We start from the raw sequence: 10,489 nt of genomic DNA on the forward strand, positions 1-10,489 counted from the left end.
TTCAAGCCAAAGGGTAATTTTCGGTAAGCGAACGTGCCCCACGGACATATAAATGCAGTCTTCGACTGGTCCTGTGGGCGGATATTTATTTGATTATACCCCGAAAATCCATCCATAAAGGAAAAGATTTCACATCCGGCGCATTCATCAATTATCTGGTCGATGAAGGGTGTAGGGTAGTTGTCCTTCGGACAAGCTTGGTTTACATCCCTATAATCGACGCACACTCTTATCGTCCCTTGTTTCTTCATAATAGGGACAATATTCGATACCCAATCAGTTAGACGAACCGGGTAGATGAATCCAGCATGGAGAAGTTTCTCAACTTCTGCTTTAATGGCAGCGGCTTTCTTAGGGTGCACCTGTCGAAGCCGTTGTCTTACTGGTTTGACATCAGGATACATTTTAATTTCATGTTCAACAATACTCGAGTCGATGCCTGGCATTTCATCGTATGACCAAGCATAGACATCTCTAAATTCACGAAAGAGAGCGTTATATATTTTCAGTTCTGAAGGGGAACAACCTTTGCCAACATGAATATTCTCTACAACATCAGGTTTTGTTGAGATATTTATGGCTATAGTCTCTTCGATATTTGATAAGTTTCGCTCGGAATCCACCGTGTTTACAGTATTTGTTAGGAATTCAAAGACTGAAGGGTGGTAAAGATCTTTCTGAGTATCTTCCTCGTATTCTGGAAGAAGGGAACGATGGTGGTGATCATTCCATGGTGCCCCCTCAATCATCATTGATTGTAAGATTCCTTCGTCAGTCCCATGTACTTTCGACCAAGGATCTAACGGGGTACCATATTCCCTAGATCTATCTACCCAAACGCTCGACGAGCGTTGATTTGGGTTTGCCTCCCATGCATGAAACATTGATTGCTACAATATTTCAATGGGGTTTGGTGGCAAAACCATTGCATGATCCATAGCGACTCTGCCTTCTGTGACTTTCAAGGTGGATACCATATTGCATGTTGCTACAAATGGTACATTTCCTATGCAAATAGGAGGTGGTAGCGCGAAAGTTCCCATCATAGTGGGGTCTTTCAACAGACCTACTCCAATGTCTTGAATCGACCGGTCGCTGCCATGGATCATGGGAACGCTTCCTGTAACTTGTGAACCATTAGGGAGGAAGTTTTGTTGATCGACGACCGTAATCCCTCCTTCAAAGGGGAATGCGATCTTCCTAAAATAAGTCGACACAACAGCTTGCATGGCATAAATCCATGGCCTTCCCAGTAGGATGTTATAGTCAAGATTGCCATCGATGACTTCAACATCTATTTCTACTGTTTTTCCCCCTAGTTCAACCTTCAGGTTACTAAGGATACCGTAAGGGGTGTATATCCTCCCGTCGAATGCTTTTAACGTTGTCGATGATCGCGACAAGGTTGGAGATCCTAAAGTTTTCCAGCAACTCATCGACATAATACATGTCGATGCTCCCTCATCAATAATCATTCTATGAACTGTTTTTTTGAGGGCTTTCACTTGGACGAGGAAAGCTAATTGAGCCGGCAACTGAGGATCATACCCTTTATGATCAAAGGATACCAGATTGGAATCTTTAGGATCCACCCCACCAATCGCTGATAACAATGCCTGCCTTTGGGATGGGCAATGCTGTAATACCTCAAGAGTCGACATAGCAGATGGCGATTGCGCCAAATCCTCTACTATGTTGTAATGCTGTGCCGCTCTGGCACGAGGATTGAATGTCGACTTGTGTATTACTCCCTTTGGCGGTTTTATTGTTAATTCATGTGTGATGGGGGGTACAACTTCTGCCGAAGTTGTCGTCGAACTGCTAGGTTGATCTGTCCCTTTATCGCTCGACACCTGCGGATTCCCATAATCTTTGCTCCTTGTCGAAATCAAAGCATCATTTTGCTGTTTCGAAATCGACAACATAAGTACTTGGGACGGGGAAGCGTTTCCACTATCAACCAGATTTTGACCTGGGTTAGGAAATTGATCACTTGACACAAGTGAGGTATGAGGACTTTTAAAGAACCTCTTTAGCTCAGCTTTGAATGGGCAATCCTTAGTGTTGTGATCTTTGTCATCGCATATTTGACACGGAAACCGTTTCCTATTCCCAGGAGGGTTTGAAGAATTTTTCTTAGGGGATGACCCACCTTGTTTATTCTTCCTCCCTTTGTTTTGATTCTTCTTGCTTCCTGGTTGATTGGTTTCTTTTCCCCTATCTGTCGATACGGCATTTACTTCCGAAGCAAGAACTTCTTCATGCGCATTTTGATTCGAATCCTTACGGGCCTTCTTTTGATTGTTCCTTTTCGGATTCGCGTTTGCCGTGCCAATCACGCCATCGCCGGCATGAGAGTCACTGTTTGATTTAGGAGGAGGAGGGATTGAAAACTCTGGTCTAGGGGCGTCTGGTATTTTGTCATAGAGCGTGCCGGACTGAGTATATACTAAATCCAAGTATTGTGCACGAGCGATAACTTGCTCTTCTATTACGACTCCTCCCTTTGCTACATCTTCCGTTATAGCCGGAAGTAATGACTTTATAAACCACTCAGCTAAAAGCTGATCAGGAACGTATGTTTTAACCATTCTTCGTCGACGTCGCCACTCATGTATATGATCTGATATATGAGTTGCGGTTGTCTGTTTGAAGTTAGTCAATATCTCTGTTCCCGTTTCGTACCTTATTGGTAATTCAAAGTGGGTCAAGAATGTTGTGGCAAGGGAGCCAAAATTGTCGAATGAAGCTCTAGGCAATTCTATATACCATTTTGCCGCCGGACCTGTCAATGTCCTCTGAAAGAGGCGAAGCCTTATCGAATCGTCATTCAAAGTGTTCGACGAACACCATAGATGAAATGTCATCACATGATTCGACGGGTCTTCACCTGGATTTCCATTGAATTTAGGAATGTCGGATGGGAGTTTGTGCGGAATCACTGGCCACCAAGGGGCGTAAGCAATTGGATCGTTTGTTAACCGATGTAAATCAGGCAACTCTAAAGTCGCCACGAATGGTAACTGCTGGTTCAAGTTAGGTGAAGCGTAACCAGGATACGATGGAATCGCCTGAACAGTCGGTCTTTGCATACCAGCATAATGGAGTTGATGTTGGTATGATGAATACGGTTGATGGACTTGGCCACTATAAAGTGGTTGATTTTGACCATTTTGAATATATGGTTGTCCAGTATTCGTAAATATTTGCTGTTCAGAACCTTGGTACACTTGTTGGAATTGCGGCTGTTGGTATTGCATTATCCACGGTTGCGACACCATGGGTTGTTGCGCTACACTAACCATTGGACCAAGATGTGGGGTAGTCGTACCCAACTGTACTTGTGTTGTCCCACCAGTAGGTGATTGTGGTTGGGTCGCAGGGTCAAGTGGCTGTTGCATGAGAACTGAGCAATCTGAGGTTGACACACAACAGGCATTGTTTGAACTTGCGACACGGTCACAATAGCCGGTGTAGTTGGGATGTTTGTCACAGGTACACACTGTTGCATAGAATATACAACTCTCGGTGGCTGGGATAGCACAGGTACCCAACTACTCGTTGTAATTCCGCCATAACTTGAATAAGGTTGAGAGCTCTCGTATGGGTACTGCCCCCCATACGGTAGCAACCCAGAACTCAAGGCAACTGCCTGCCTTGGAGGACTGGATGGCCTAATTAGATTCCCAAAAGGGTCAATTTGATGAGCCTCACCATGAGAGTTACCAGACATTACTCCGGAACAAACAGGAACAGACCATACTGTCGAGATAGTCTCTTGATGGACTCCTTCTAGCGACTGCGAGCTAGTTGGGACAGATGGTATGCCGGCGAACATTGTTGGACTTGCAGCAGGTAATTCTGCCGTCGCCGTGTCATTCGACACAGTCCTAGATGTCGACGGTTGTTCAGTCATTTTTAGTCTATCCAATTGATCACCTAGTGATTCTACAGGAACTTCCACTGGTGATGGACAAACTTCTGTTGTAGCAGGAAATAGAGTGACCCCTACTCCAAATCGAATTGGAGTGGATACTTGCGGTTCCTCTATAATTTCCTCTATCGCAATCAGACCAGGTGGAAGAGGAAGACCGTCAGGTCCGTAAAAGATTTCCGGTGCCGAAGAAGGGGTTGTATCGACCGCGACGGATGTTTGAGGAACAAAACTCTCTGGACCGGTTACAGATGGAACTGGTTCAGTCATACGAGTATTTGCCCCCAGACTAGGATCAGTATTACTGTCCCTCTGTGGCGATTGAACTTCTTCTATTGAGGCAGGGTTTCCAGAAATGTTTGGAGTGACCAGAATCTCAGATGTTGTTGAAACGCTTGTTCTAACTTTTAAAGGAGATTTTGAACTGGTTTGACGAGCTCGCTTTGTCCGGATTGTTTTCGATTCCGGAGACAAAGACGGTTGACTCGCAAGCCTCCGAGAACGACGGATATTCAATTGACTTTCTTCCACGATTGCGGATTACTCGATCAACTAAAATATAAAGGGGAAAATTTGTGTTTCCGATTTGAATGAATTTTATTAGACGCTTTTAAACATAACTTTGCTTTTTCATGTTTTAAGAGTCGAGAAAAAGCTAAAGATGACTCTAGTCGCCTTCGATGTATTAACGAGCCCGAAGTGAAAAATGCTCGGTTGGACCTTTTCAGTTATAGAGTTTGAAAAGGGCCAAAAGAAACTGCTCTGGAGATCTAGGCAGAGGGTGTGCCAAACCTTTCGCGAAACCACAGAATACGTTTTACGGTACGGGTGGTCGATCTTCGTGAATGCTGTGTTCACTGCATCGCGATCAGTAGGGCGGCCGACACGGCTTCCTATGGATAAAGGATAATTGCCTATAGGGGTCTCCCAATATATACACGACGGTACGTGGGAGCACAAGTCCGTATTAGTGCCACCGACTCTCAGGAGGAATCACCCACCTTCGTAGAGATCGACAGTCACTATGTTTAACGACGCCGGAACACGTCTCTACCTAGACCTCTAGATGTTTGCGTTATGTTTCAAATGCGTTGTTAGGTTCATTCAGTATATTTTAAGTTGATCTTTTTAAAGTTTGCCTTTCAAGGTTCACCACGAGATGTATGTGACAAATTCCTAAATGCAGCCTAAGATGAGAAGCAAGCTTTTTCAAATCTTTTTGACTGATGAAAATCTTAACTACTGAGAGAGAAAGAAGGCAAATTCTTTTCACACAGTTCATACAGCACAAACTAATGCACTTTCTCCTAAATCATCATGCAAACTTTTTTGAAATGCAAAATGCCCAATGCATGTATTTTCTTTTCCCTTTCTTAATGTGGATGGATACAAAAAGAAAGTGGTTATATAACTTTGATTTCGATTTAAAGCGAAAGTAAACAAGCTTGTCCAAAATCAAAAGACACCTTAAGATTCACTTGCTTAATCACTGGAAATACATGAAATCAAACCATACGAACGAAAGTAAAATGACTAACCAGCTATGGACAGCAAACAAGCTAACTCTTTAGACCAGCAAAACGCCTAACACAGGTTCAGATCTAAGAGGCCAAAATCATGACTAGTTTACTTTTCGTTATGGGAAATTGTAAATGAGTAAGAAATACAAAGAACAAGTACAATTTCGTTATATAACAGAGGCAGAATGATGGCAAGTAATATTGGTTTCAAAACAGGCACAAGACTGACACCTAGCAGCAAAACTAAGTGAAAACAGGCAAGAGAAAGGAGGAAACCCCAAATGCACTAAGCAAATTTGGGCCAACGCAGGCTCTGCACAGTCAAACTGGCTCTCAGCGCAGGTAGCCAGTTCGGGACCTGCGTTGCAAAGCAGGTAGCCTGTGTACTACCTGCTTTGGAAAACGAGAATTGCGTTTTCACAGTTTCCGGGTCATAATTTTCTCAAAAATGCACGGTTTTTGCTCAAATCAGAAGCATTCAGTCAAGCATAATCAAAGGGATGATTTAGAAGGTGCAAAGCTATCACTAAGAGCTTACAAGGATCTTTGTAGATCAGCTCTTCAAATCATGAATCTGCTCAGACAATGAGCAAGAGTAGCAGCCCCTCTACTTCGCTTTTGATATAGTCAAAAGCTTTTCGATTTGGTACTCTTTTCTTCAGGAAATGAATAGCAAAGATACTACAAACACAATCAAACAGATACGATCCCCAGCGGAGTCGCCAGTTTGTTGTAGGGAAAAGTATCCGACTCGGATGACCCTAACCCACTCTAAGGGTGACAGTTCCTTAGCAACAACTGTAAAACAAACTACTGAAGGTTTACTTCTTTATGAAAGCAAAAGAGGATGGAGAAAGCACTAACCGTTGCCTTGCGCTTAATGTCGAATCCAAACTCTCCTCTTTGGCCGCTTGCTCCTAGCTCTTTGTCCTTCTGCTCGCCCAGCTGCAATGAGATCCTGCACAATGACAAAGAAGGAAACTACAAGAGGCATGCAATCATAACTGGTTCATGGATTAGTGTAAACCAAACATGCAATCATCACAATACATAATTGAAACAAGAGCACATAGAAGAACCTCAATAGCTTTTATTAATGAAGAAATAAAGGTTCTGAGAGGATTACAACCATTGCAGGCTCCAACCCAGCAACACCTCCCAGCAGAAAGAATTGCTCTTCTTCACCTCTCTCAAACAATCACCCAATAACTCAAGAATGAAACCAACAGCATATCATTACTTTGCACAAAATTCCAGCCTCCCAGCTCATAGGAGAGAGCTCAATATATAGATGAATTGAGAAAGGATGAGTCAGCTTGCAACTGATGTGTAGCTGCCTTGTGTCCTCTCTCTCTTCAGTTAATCTTCAGTTGATCTTCAGTTCTTGAGTCCACTTGGTGAACCTTGCTTCCACTTGGAGAAACAAAGCCTCTGACTCATCACAAGGCGAAATACCTGACCCAAGTGTCATTTTTGGAAGATTCCAAAGCAATGACTCACTGTGCCACATGTCCAAACTCGCCCAACGCAGGTGGGCTTTGTTCTACCTGCTTTGCAACGCAGGTACACCATGGAGCAGTTGTGTTTCAGCGCAGAAGCCTAGTGGAGCACCTGCTTTGATTTCAGGATTGCTTGTTTTTGAGTGTTTTCAGGTGGAGAACTGATCTGAGAGCTGTTGGTTTGCTGACCTTGTTCCTCTAGGGGTAGGAACATCATGTTTAGGGAACTTTGGATCCCTTGGATTATTGACAATTCATGCTTATTGCTGTAAGGCACAAAATTGTCTATAACAGTATGAACTAGCTCAAGAGGCATGCTAGCTGATCCTTCCTTCTTGGAAAGTTAGTTCTGGTTTGCTTTCCAAACTGACATGATTTGCATATGGTGTTGTCTGGAATTTTGATATCTGGAAGATCGCAAACTGCCTGATATCTGCATGCTTTCCTTATTTGTGAAAAGCTTAGATGCCCCAACCTCCAATGCCATAACCAGTGTTCATCATCCTTGCTCAGATAGCATTGTTGTTGTCCTTCTTCAAATATGTATAGATTATTTGGAGTTCTTTTACCTTTGATAACTGTTTTACCTGTATCAAGATCACGAACAAGACATCCATTTGATCTGAATATCACCTCGGTTCTTTGATCACACATTTGGCTGACACTTAGAAGATTATGTTTCAATCCATCAACATACAAAACATTTCCAGCTTTGACCTTTTCTTTTAATTGAGCAGTGCCTTTTCCTTTTATAGTTGCAGGAGTATCATTTCCAAAAGAAACTTTCTTTCCTTTTTCTAGAGCAGAATATGATTCAAGTTTTTCTTTATCACCTGTCATATGCTTCGAACATCCACTGTCAATGTACCATAGATTTTCCTGTCCCTCTGCATAAAATGCTATCCCACATCTTTCTGGTTGTGGTTCCTTTATTCTCCATGTTTTGGTGCTTGAGGCTTGTTCCTTTGTCTGCTGAAACCTGCTCCTGCATTCAGAATCTTCATGACCAAAGTTATTGCAAATAGAACATTCAACTTCATTTTCAAGAACCGAAAAGTTGTTATAGGTCCTTTTTGTAATCCCGGTCATACTTCTTTGTTTTTGTGCTTCTCTAGTCATGATCGTTTTATATGCAACACATTGAGATGCTTTGTGATCAAGTTATGGTAAGAAAAGCATTGTCCATTGAAGAAACTTCTGCGGTTATCAAATCTACCGGCCAAATGATTGTAATTTCTATTGTCATCCATTCTTGAACCAAATTGAGAAGATTTTACATGTGGCTGGTTGTAGATTTTGTTCACCTTTAAGACGGATTGCCCCTGATAGTCTCTGTTTGCAATTCGTCCCTGCTTTATGGTCTCCATTGTGCTTTTGCTCATTTCTTCTTGCGGCATCAAGATAACTTTTTGAGGTGGATGCTTGAGAAGTTTCTCCATTATAGCCCAGACCTGTCTTGTTTAGTGGAGAATGCTGTACATTGATAATCTCATCCAAAGTTTCAGATCCTTTGACAAACTTAAGATTAATAGCTTTTGTTTTCTCAATCTCTTTTCTAAGACCAACAATTTCACCTTCTAATTTTTCAAGATGTTTTTCCTTTTCATCAATTTGAAATTGTAGAGTATCAATGATCATATTCTTTTCTTCTATACATCCCTTGAGTCTAGTAATTTCTTCATAAAGGCTATCCACATCTATAGCATCCATATAATCATCATCTTCAAATGCCATTAACAATTTATAGTCATTACCTCGTTCATCTTCATCACTATTTGATAGACCATCACTATCTTCATGAGTGTAGTAGCTTTTCTTATTTGCACTCTGTTTCTTGTTCCATCTAGTAGGTTCCTTTCCTTTATCCTTATAAGGACATTTTGCAGCATAATGACCTACTCTTCCACAAGCAAAGCATTTAAAAGGTAACTTACCTCTGAACCTTCCAGAACCCCTTTGAAGATTTCTGACAAAATTTGATTCTTCTTCTTCTTCTTCTGGCAGGTGACTTGCTTCATAATAATCTCCTTTGCCTGAAGCCTTGAAAGCAGCTTCTCTTCTGTCTGAAGGACCTCCCTTTCTCATTTCATAAGCAGTTAGAATTCCGTGAAGCTGAGACATAGTAAGAATTCGTAGATTTTCCTTTTATTCTATTGCAGACACTTTAGATTCAAACTTGGGGGACAATGATCTTAGAACTTTTTCAACCACAATAGCCTCTTTTATTTCTTCACCCAAATTTTTCATGCAATTAACAATCTCATCTACCCGAAGAAAATAGTTAGCCACACTTTCATCATTATACATCCTGAGATTCTCATACTGAATCCTGAGAGTTTGAAGTTTAGCACGCTTTACCTGTTCATCTCCTTCGTAGCTCAAGACAATCTTGTCCCATATTTCTTTTGCGGATTTATATTGCATAACCTTTATGAATTTTGTTTGAGATAAGCATCCCAGCAAAGTATTGACTGCTTTAGCATTTGTTTCATATTTCTTCTTTTTGGCAGCATCTGTAGGAGTAGCTGAAGGAAAAGTGTAGCCTGTATCTATGATATCCCAAACTTCTGTACCAAGAGATTGAAGATAGGCAGTAACTCTTACCTTCCAATAATTGAAGTTTGTCCCATCAAAAATTGGTGGCCTGATTGATGCTTCCCTCTCGTAGTTGCTCATGATGAATGTTCTTCCTTCAAGTGATCAATCTTCTCCGAAGGACCTGCTCTGATACCAATTGTTGGAAATAATACTGAGAGGGGGGGTGAATCAGTATTATCAAGTTCTTTTAACAAAACTTCCTTATTTATACTTTGAATTATATTTTCATATCAGTACCATAAAATAATGAGCATGAACAAGAAAAACAGATAGTCACACCAAAGAACACCAGATGTAAGGTGGAAACCCAATGTGGGTGAAAACCACCTGCTGCAATATGTCTCTATCTTCTTTCAAATTAGAAACTCCTTTTACAATGATTGTGTAATGGTGCAGTCCTTTACCAGTACACAGGCTGCAACCTGCAAAGAGCTACAACTCTCTCTCGTTTTCCAGTCTTTCCTAGAAGGGAGCTACAACCCCCTACTTCTTTTCTTACAAGGACCACTTTTCATAAATTTTCAATCTGGATCCATAAGCATCAAATGATCATCAAGTACATGTAAATTACACAGTCAACTGCAGTAATCAGATCAACAGTAACAAAACTAACCCAGAACACCTTATCAACATAAAAATTCAGTAAACAGAAGATCTTAAGACAGATACGCAGTTTTCTTTTCTCTGGCCTGCGTCGCTACGCACTTCACCTTCTGCTTCCCTGCGTATACCCGCAGAGAACCTTCTGCTGCACTGCGTACCCACGCACTACTTCTTCAATCGCTCTGCGTACTGTTACTGTAGATACGCACCCAGAGACACTATCGCGCCGCGTACTGTTACTGTAGGTACGCACCCAGAGACACTATTGCGCCGCGTACTGTTACTGAAGCCACGCACTCAAAGAAACTATCGTGCCGCATACTTTTGCTATGTGT

This window comes from Pinus tabuliformis, chromosome 4_1 (assembly GCF_031772625.1).
Source record: "Pinus tabuliformis cultivar Carrire ecotype Pingquan chromosome 4_1, CPIR1, whole genome shotgun sequence".
Lineage (NCBI taxonomy): Eukaryota > Viridiplantae > Streptophyta > Pinopsida > Pinales > Pinaceae > Pinus > Pinus tabuliformis.